Consider the following 10,000-nt stretch of genomic DNA (forward strand, 5'->3'; position numbering starts at 1 on the left):
GTGTAGGGTGGTATCATTAGCGTAGGAGTGGATAGGACAAGAAGTTTGGTTTAGAAGGCCATTGATGAATAATAAAAAGAGAGTGGGTGACAGGACAGAACCCTGAGGAACACCATTGTTAATAGATTTCGGAGAAGAACAATAACCGTCGACTACAGCAAAAATAGAACGGTCAGAAAGGAAACTTGCGATGAAGTTACAGAGAGAAGGATAGGAGCCGTAGGAGAGTAGTTTAGAAATCAAAACTTTGTGCCAGACTCTATCAAAAGCTTTTGATATGTCCACGGCAACAGCAAAAGTTTCACCAAAATCTCTAAAAGAGGATGACCAAGACTCAGTAAGGAAAGCCAGATCACCAGTAGAGCGGCCTTGACGAAACCCATACTGGCGATCAGAGAAGTTGTGAAGTAACAGATGCTTAAGAATCTTTCTGTTAAGGATAGATTAAAAAAAAACTTTAGAGATGCAGGAAATTAAAGCAATAGGACGGTAGTTTGAGGGATTAAAACGGTCACCCTTTTTAGGAACAGGCCGAATATAGGTAAACGTCCAGGAAGAAGGAAAGGTAGATGTTGACAAACACAGTTGAAAGAGTTTGACTTGACAAGGTGCAAGCACAGAGGCACAGTTTCGGAGAACAATAGGAGGACATCAGGTCCATCAGCCTTCCAAGAGTTAAGGCCAGCGAGGGGATGGAAAACATCATTGCGAAGAATTCTAATAGGTAGCATGAATTGGTCAGAGGATGGAGGAGAGGGAGGAACAATCCCTGAATCGTCCAAAGTAGGTTTTAGCAAAGTTTTGAGCGAAGAGTTCAGCTTTAGAGATAGATGTGATAGCAGTGGTACTATCTGCTTGAAATAAAGGAGGGAAAGAAGCAAAGTTATTGGAGATATTTTTGTCTAGATGTCATAAGTCACGAGGGGAGTTAGATCTTGAAAGATTTTGACACTTTCTCTTAATGAAGGAGTTTTTGGCTAGTTAGAGAACAGACTTGGCATGGTTCCGGGCAGAAATATAAAGTATATGAGATTCTGGTGATGGAAGGCTTAAGTACCTTTTGTGGGCCACCTCTCTATTATGTATAGCACGAGAACAGGCTGTGTTAAACCAGGTTTGGAAGGATTAGGTCGAGAAAAAGATTGAGGAATATACGCCTCCATGCCAGACACTGTCACCTCTGTTATGCGCTCGGCACACAGAGACGGATCTCTGATACGGAAGCAGTAGTCATTCCAAGGAAAATCAGCAAAATACCTGTTCAGGTCCTCCCAGCTAGCAGAGGCAAAACGCCAGAAGCATCTCCGCTTATGGAAATCCTGAGGGGGGACTGGAGCGATAGGACAAGATACAGATATGAGATTGTGATCGGAGGAGCCCAACGGAGAAGAAAGGATAACAACATTAGCAAAAGGAATATTGGCCTTATCTCCAAGACGGTCAGGAATATGAGTAGGCTGTTGCACCAGTTGCTCTAGGTCGTGGAGGATAGCAAAGTTGAAGGCTAGTTCACCAGGATGGTCAGTGAAGGTGGTGAACATTGAAGTGTCCAAGAATGGAGATCTCTGCAAAAGGGAATAGAGTCAGAATGTGCTCCACTTTGAAAGTTAAGTAGTCAAAGAATTTCTTATAGTCAGAGGAGTTAGGTGAGAGGTATACAGCACAGATAAGTTTAGTTTGTAGTCGTAGGTGGAAAATTCGGAAGATTCAAAGGTGTGGGCACGAGAGTGGGTTAAGTCGTTGTGCACATAAACGCAACATCCAGCTTTGGATTGAAAATGAGGATAGAGAAAGTAGGAGGGAACAGAAAAGGGGCTACTGTCAATTGACTCAGACAGCTGTGTTTCACTGAGGAAAAGATGAGGTTTAGAAGAGGAGAGGTGGTGTTCTACAGATTGAAAATTAGATCTAGGGCAGCGAATGTTGCAGAAGTTAATGAAGAAAAAGTTGAGGGGGTGTCAAGACACTTAGGGTCGATACCAGAAGAGCAGTCTGATCTAGGGACATTTGTGGTCCCCTCCACAGATGGAGACTCCGAGGCTGGTGTAGGAGTCGCCATGGACTTCTTTTGTATTTCTTTGTATTCCTTTGTACTATTACTACCACATTTCTTTAATATCCTCAGTCGTGTCATCGGGTTTCGAAGTACAGATGTTTTTTTCCCTCCCGTAGTGACGCTGGCATGGCGTCCCCCTCACCCTCCTCGTTCACTGGTGTAACAGAACTTCATATCGAGTAGCATTTTTGTTATTATTATTATTATTATTATTATTATTATTATTATTATTATTATTATTATTATTGTTCTTGCTGTACCTGTTTTAGTAGTAGTGGTAGTAGTAGTAGTAGTAGCAGTAGCAGCAGTAGCACCAGCAGCAGCAGTAGCAACAGCAGCAGCAGTAGTAGCAGCAGTAGTAGTAGTAGCAGCAGCAGCAGCAGCAGCAGCAGCAGCAGCAACATCAGCCGCTGCTGCAGCAGCAGCAGCAGTAGCAGTAGTAGTAGTAGCAGCAGCAGCAGCATTAGCAGCAGCAGCAGCAGCAGCAGCAGCAACAGCAGCAGTAGCAGCAGCAGTAGCAGTAGTAGCAGTAGTAGCAGCAGCAGCAGCAGCAGTAGTAGTAGTAGTAGTAGTAGCAGTAGTGGTAGTAGCAGCAGCAGCAGCAGCAGTAGTAGTAGTAGTAGTAGTAGTAGTAGTAGTAGTGGTAGTAGTAGTAGTACTAGTAATAGAAGTAGTAGTAGTAGTAGTAGTAGTAGTAGTAGTAGTAGTAGTAGTAGTAGTAGTAGTAGTAGTAGTAACAGAAGTGTTAATAGTACTAGTAGTGGTAGTAGTAGTAGTAGTAGTAGTAGTAGTAGTAGTAGTAGTAGTAGTATAACAAGTTAATGAAAATTTTCTATTCTCTTTCTCTCTCTCTCTCTCTCTCTCTCTCTCTCTCTCTCTCTCTCTCTCTCTCTCTCTCTCTCTCTCTCTCTCTCTCTCTCTCTCTCTCTCTCTCTCTCTCTCTCTCTCTCTCTCTCTCTCTCTCTCTCTCTCTCTCTTTTTCTCTCTGAACTTCAAGTCGAGAGAGAGAGAGAGAGAGAGAGAGAGAGAGAGAGAGAGAGAGAGAGAGAGAGAGAGAGAGAGAGAGAGAGAGAGAGAGAGAGAAATTACCATCTCCTGTTAATTTCCTTTTTTTTTATCATATTTCGTCTCTTTTTCTGTTGTTTTATTTATTTTTTCTTATTGATATGTTATGTTTATATACTAAATTACTACTGCTGCTACTACTACTATTATAACTACTATTACTACTACTACTACTACGTGTACTAATACTAGTAATACTACTACTACTACTTTTATTTTAATAATAATGATAATAATAATAATAATAATAATAATAATAATAATAATAATAATAATAATAATAATAATAATAATTATTATTATTATTATTATTATTATTATTTTTATTATTATTATTATTATTATTATTATTATTATTATTATTATTATTATGTTTATTATTGTTATTGTTGTTGTTGTTGTTGTTGTTGTTGTTGTTATTGTTGTTATTGTTATTGTTGTTGTTGTTATTATCACTATTATCATCATTTTCATCATCATTATCATCATTATCGTTTCATTTTCTCATTTTTCTAATTTCTTTGTGATTTTTTGTTTTCTTGAAAATATCTTTCATGTTTCCAGTTTTTGTTTAGTTATTAATTATTTTTTTGTTTTCTGAAAAAAAGGTAATATAAGAGAGAGAGAGAGAGAGAGAGAGAGAGAGAGAGAGAGAGAGAGAGAGAGAGAGAGAGAGAGAGAGAGAGAGAGAGAGAGAGAGATAGAGTAAATACAACTTTATATTCCCTCCAACAAACTCTTCTTTATGCCATAAGGACGGAAGACGAAGAGTAAAAAGAGAACGTTGAACCTTGTGGGGGCAGCGTGAAGGGAGGCGGTAGCGGGAGCACTGCCTTGCCGCTCCTTCTTGATGTGATTTTGTTCGAGGCTCGTGGTTGCACTTTGTTTAAATTAGCGATAATAGAGAGAGAGAGAGAGAGAGAGAGAGAGAGAGAGAGAGAGAGAGAGAGAGAGAGAGAGAGAGAGAGAGAGAGAGAGAGAGAGAGAGAGAGAGAGAGAGAGAGAGAGAGAGAGAGAGAGAGAGAGAGAGAGAGAGAGAGAGAGAGAGAGAGAGAGAGAGTTGACGTGGATATTTATGTTTCAGTGTAAAATAACGGATATATTCCATAATCTGCATCAAGAGTAGGCAGCAGACACTTGCCACAAGGGTTAAGATGTCCTCAGCAGGGATAGTCTAACTCTCGCCGTGTCCTGTCTGCCCGTGGCCTTTCGTGACTCAGTGACACGAGGGAGCGGTTGCTGACTGTCCTCAAAAGGCTGTCACTCTTATTATTGACACTATATTCGTGCTGTGTACGCTACAAACACCAACACAGTTTCAGTATCAAAATTGCTCTTGCAGTGAAAAGAAAGAAGAGAGAGAAAAAAAAAGAACCCGGAGGTTCCTTCCTGAAGAAATTACAAATACCTCCGATAGTAATTACAAACCTTCCGATAAGGACTTGAGTTGTGTTGATACCACTTCCAATCTTCTCCATGTTAACTTCTGCACCATTCACAGCATTAAATATAATTTCCAGTCAGTGGAACATCACCTCACTTCCTCCAAGACTTCCACTTAACATTGACATCCAGGAGTCTAAGGCTACTGGCATCAGAATCCTTTCTGTTTCCTCTTATCTCTCTCCCTCATTTCATGCCAAAGCTGTCCGTTGCATTCATATATGCAGCGGCATAGCTTGCTCTCATACTAACGCTCTTGAGTCCTTTGAATATTCCTCTATGTGTCTGAGACTTCACTGTCGCTCTCTTACTAAAATATATCTGTGTTGTATATCTCTCACCTAATTCCTCTGACTATGTAAAATTCTGTGACTATTTGGTTTCCAAAGTGGAGCATGTTATAACCTATTTTTCCCTTACTGAAATTTCCATGGTTGGAGATTTCACTGTTCACCACCAGCTTTAGCTTCCATCACGTTACATTAACAAGCCTGATGAACAAGCCTTTATTATACTCGGACGTGTTATACGTACTTAATACAGCCAGAGTAACTTTTCCAGCAGCTTAAAAGCATTCCTGACCACTTTGGAGTTGCGTCGAATATTCTGTCAAATTCTTCTCACTCTGTTAAACCTCCCTCATCTCAGTATTATTTCGATATCTTGTCCTGTTGTCCCAGTGTCGCCTCTACACCCTCCGCAGCGGAGGCGCTTCTGGCATTACTCCTTTCTCAAGTAGAAAGACCTGACGTGATACTATTATGATTTTTCTTGGAATGATTATTGAATTCTTTGTGCGAAGCGCAGAATGGAGGTGATTGTTTCTGGCATGGATGCATACATTCCACATGGTTTCTCTAATCTCCAAAACATTTGCTCTTGTTCTCGTGCGTTCAGGATAGAGGCAGCTCACAAGCAAGATATGCCTTCCATCTCATGAAACTAATTTCCTTCATATTTCTGTTCGGAATTATATCAGAACTGTCCCACATCTTTTATTATTAGTAAAAAAAAAAAAAAGGAAATCTAAATTTTACCTTCTCTCCATCTAATGACTTCTGACTGTTAAACAAAAATCTCCCAGAAGTTTTTTCTCTTCATTGTTTCTTCCTTTATTTCATCCAGATGGCTGCAGCTGATGGCTGCATCTTCCTTCTTGCAGGAAACTTACTTACATTTAGCTTGTTTCTGAGAATGGTGAGCACTCTGGTCTTTTAAACTATCGAGCTTTATCTTTCACGTCCTGTTTTTCAAGATTTAACTCCCCTCGTGATTTCTGGCACCTAGCCAAAAACATCTTCAATAACTTTGCTTTATCTTTCCTCCTTTATTTCAACCTAATGGCACCACTGCCATCTCATCTATTTCTAAAGTTGAACTCTTCGCTCAAACCTTTGGTAAAAACGCTATCTTGAATGATTCAGGGCTTGTTCCTCCCTCTCCTCCACCCTCAGACTACTTCATGCTACCCATTAAGATCCTTTACAGAGATGTTTTCCATGCCCTCGCTGGCCTTAACCTTCAGAAAGCTTATGGACCTGATGGGGTCCCTCCTATTGTTCTCCGAAACTGTGCCTCCGTGCTTGCGCCTTGCTTAGTCAGACTCTTTCAACTGTCTGTCAACATCTACCTTTCCTTCGTGCTGGAAGTTTGCCTACATTCAACCTGTTCCTAAAAAAGATGACCGTTCTGATCCCTTAAACTGCCGTCCTATTTCTTTAATTTCCTGCCACTCTAAAGTTTTTGAATCTATCCTCAACAAGAAGTTTCTTAAACATCTATCATTCCACCACCTTCTATCTGATCGCCAGTATGGGTTCCGTCAAGGCCGCTCTACTGGTGATCTTCTGGCTTTCCTTACTGAGTCTTGGTCATTCTCTTTTAGGGATTTTGGTGAAACTTTTGTTGTCGCCTTAGACATATCAAAAGCTTTTGATAGAGTCTGGCACAAAGCTTTGATTTCTAAATTACCCTCTTATGGCTTCTATCCTTCTCTTTGTAACTTCATCTCAAGTTTCCCTTCTGAACGTTCTATTGCTGCTGTGGTAGATGGTCACTGTTCTTCTCCCAAATATGTTAACGGTGGCGTTTCTCAGGGTTCTGTCCTGTCACCCACTCTTTTCCTATTATTCATCAAAGGTCTTCTAAACCAAACTTCGTGTCCTGTCCACTCTTAGACTGATGATACCACCCTGCACTTTTCCACGTCTTTTCGTTGACGTCCAACTCTTCAGGAAATAAACAGTTCACGCAGGGAAGCCACAGAACGCCAGACTTCTGATCTCTCTAAAACTTCTGATTGGGACAGCAAACTTAGTATTGTTCAATACTTCAAAAACTTAATTCAACTCGACACAACCTTCCAAACAACTATCCCCTCTTCAGTGACACTCAACTGTCGCCCTCTTCTACAGTGAACATTCTCGGTCTGTCCTTTACTTATAATCTAAACCAGAAACTTTGCATTTCATCTATAGCTAAAATAGCTTCTATGAAGTTAGGTGTTCTGAGTCGTTTCCACCAGTTTTCCTCACACCCCCCTCCAGCTGCTAACTCTGTACAAGGGCCTCATCTGTCCATATATGGAGTATGCTCCACATATAAGGGGAGGTTTCCACTCATACTGCTCTTTTAGACAGGTTGGAATCAAAAGCTTTTCGTTTTATTAACTCATCTCCTCTAACTGATTTTTTTTTTTATGTAGGAAGGACACTGGCCAAGGGCAACAAAAATCACCCCCCCCAAAAAAAAAAAAAAACACCACTGAGATGCCAGTCTCAGAAAATGGTCCAAAGCAGTAGTCAAAAATTGAAGGATAAGTGTCTTGAAACCTCCCTCTTGAAGGAATTGAAGTCATAGGAAAGTGGAAATACAGAAGCAGGCAGGGAGTTCCAGAGTTTACCAGAGAAAAGGATGAATGATTGAGAATACTGGTTAACTCTTGCATTAGAGAGGTGGACATAATAGGGGAAGAGTCTTGTGGAACGAGGCCGCGGGAGGAGGGGAGGCATGCAGTTAGCAAGATCAAAAGAGGAGTTAGCATGACAATAGCGGTAGAAGATAGCTAGACATGCAACATTGCCGCAATGAGAGAGAAGCTGAAGACAGTCAGTTAGAGGAGAGGAGTTGATGAGATGAAAAGCTTTTGACTCCACCCTGTCTAGAAGAGCGGTATGATTGGAACCCCCCCACACAGGATCCCAGAATGTCTTCATCCTCCCTCTCATCGCCGCAGTGTTGCATCTCTTGGTGTCTTCTACCGATATTTTCATGCTAACTTGTCTTCTGATCTTGCTAACTGCATACCATCCCTCCTCCCGTGGCCTCGCTGCACAAGACTTTCTTCTTTCTCTCATCCCTATTCTGTTCACCTCTCTACTGCAGGAGTTAACCAGTATTCTCAATCATTTATCCTTTCTTTGGTAAACTCTGCAACTCCTTTCCTGCTGCTGTATTTCCTCCTTTTATATGGCTTGAACTCTTTCAAGAGGGAGATTTCAAGACATTTGCCCTTTAATCTTTGACGACAGTTTTTGAGTCTGTTCGGGGACCGGCACCTCAATGGCTCTTTTTTTTTTTTTTATTAATTTTGTGGCTCTTGGCCCCTCCTACATAAGAAAAAAAAAACTTTTTAGGCTGTCTTTAACAAGAAGTTTCTTTAGCATCTATCTGGCCGCAGTCTCCTTTCTGAAAGTCAGAATGGAGTTCCTTAAGGAAGATCCACCGGTACTCCTGTAGCTTTCTCTACTGTATCTTGGCTATCCACTCATGGGAATCTCAGTGAAAGCTTTGCTGTTGCCTTGGATACTTCAAGAGTCTAACACCCCCTAAACGATATCTGTCCATCTCTCAGCTCCTTCACATCAAGTTTCCTCTCTGGCCATATTATCGTGCTGTGATAGATGTCCACTGTTCTCCTAAACCTATTGAGAATAGTGTTCCACAGGGTCTTATTGTCACCACTTTTTTTCCTTTTATTCTTACACTATTGACTCCTGACTCTATTCTACGTTTGTTAGCATCATTTACCACACATCCAACTCACCAGAAATTAAACAATTCACGCAGAGAAGCCTCTGAACTTTTAACTTTTGGACCTTTTATAATATCTGAATGAGGAAAGCAAACCTCGGTATACTCAGTGCTTCAAAATCTCAGTTCCTTCATCTATCTTCTCAATATAATCCTCCAGAAAACAATTCTTTTTTTCATCACTGACACTTAGTTTCCCCTGCTCTACACCGAATATGCTTCGGCTGTCCTCTTCCAAAAATCTCAACTGGAAACACCACCTCGCATTTCTTGTTAAAACAGCTTCCACAAGTAAATTCCTGTGTCGCTTTGCTATTTCTTTTCGTCCTCCCAAATTCTGACACGGTACCAGGGTCTGATCTGTCTTTGTATAGAGCACGATTCTATGAATTGGGAAGATCAACTTATACGTACAGGTTTACGGAACAGAGTGAAATCAAAAGCTTTTCTCATAAACTCGCCTTGTTTAACAGATTGTTTTTAATTTCATTCGCCGCGGCAGTATTGCATCTATCTTCTGCCGTTGTTTATATGGTTACTGTTCTGAATCTGCCAACAGGAGGGGAATGCATCTTCCCCTCGTCTCTTCCGTGACCTCGGTGCACACTTCATTTCTCTGCTTTCCATCTCGTTAATGCAAGAGTTAATCACTACCTATAGTCTTTCATCCTTTTCACTGGTAAGTTCTGAAACTCTCTACCTATTTCTTTTTCTTTTTTACTCCTCCCTGAGAGTTCACCTGTTCTAAATGAGGAATATCAAGACGCCTTTTGGAACTGAATTTTTATAAACTCGTATAATTTGTGTGTATTGAGCTGATTATTTTGCATTCACTTTTTGTGTCCTTGGACAGACTCCTTGTCATCTAAGATTCTCTCTCTCTCTCTCTCTCTCTCTCTCTCTCTCTCTCTCTCTCTCTCTCTCTCTCTCTCTCTCTCTCTCTCTCTCTCTCTCTCTCTCTCTCTCTCTCTCTCTCTCTCTCTCTCTCTCTCTCTCTCTCTCTCTCTCTCTCTCTCTCTCTCTCTCTCTCTCTCTCTCTCTCTCTCCTCTACACAAGTACCTATATAATAATAAGTCAAAGGAAACATTTAGGAAAGTAGGAAAAAAGTCAGTAATTGATTTATTTTTTGGGCTCAGTTAATCAATTAATCACTCATTTATTATTCATTCATTAGTTCAATCAGTTACTTATTCCTTCCATTTTCTTCATTGTCCGTGTGATGAAAGCAAGTAGATTATAATTTATGTAATGCAAGATCATGAGTATATCACCTGCCGGGCTTCAGTTAGCCAGCCTCCTCCACGCACTCCTGAGCTGATCCCTCTTCCTTGTCACGCTGAGTTACCTGTAATCAACCAATACACTATTATATCTTATACAAGGCATTTAATCAGTAACCTTTT

General features: G+C 40.7%; 1 protein-coding gene across 1 annotated transcript in view; it reads left to right on the forward strand.

Moving 5' to 3' along the window:
* Window positions 1–10,000, forward strand: part of LOC135092138 (uncharacterized) — a 154,662-nt gene that overhangs the window by 7,092 nt on the left and 137,570 nt on the right. The gene's annotated exons all lie outside the window — the stretch shown is intronic.

This window comes from Scylla paramamosain, chromosome 39 (genome assembly GCF_035594125.1).
Source record: "Scylla paramamosain isolate STU-SP2022 chromosome 39, ASM3559412v1, whole genome shotgun sequence".
Taxonomy (NCBI): Eukaryota; Metazoa; Arthropoda; class Malacostraca; order Decapoda; family Portunidae; genus Scylla; species Scylla paramamosain.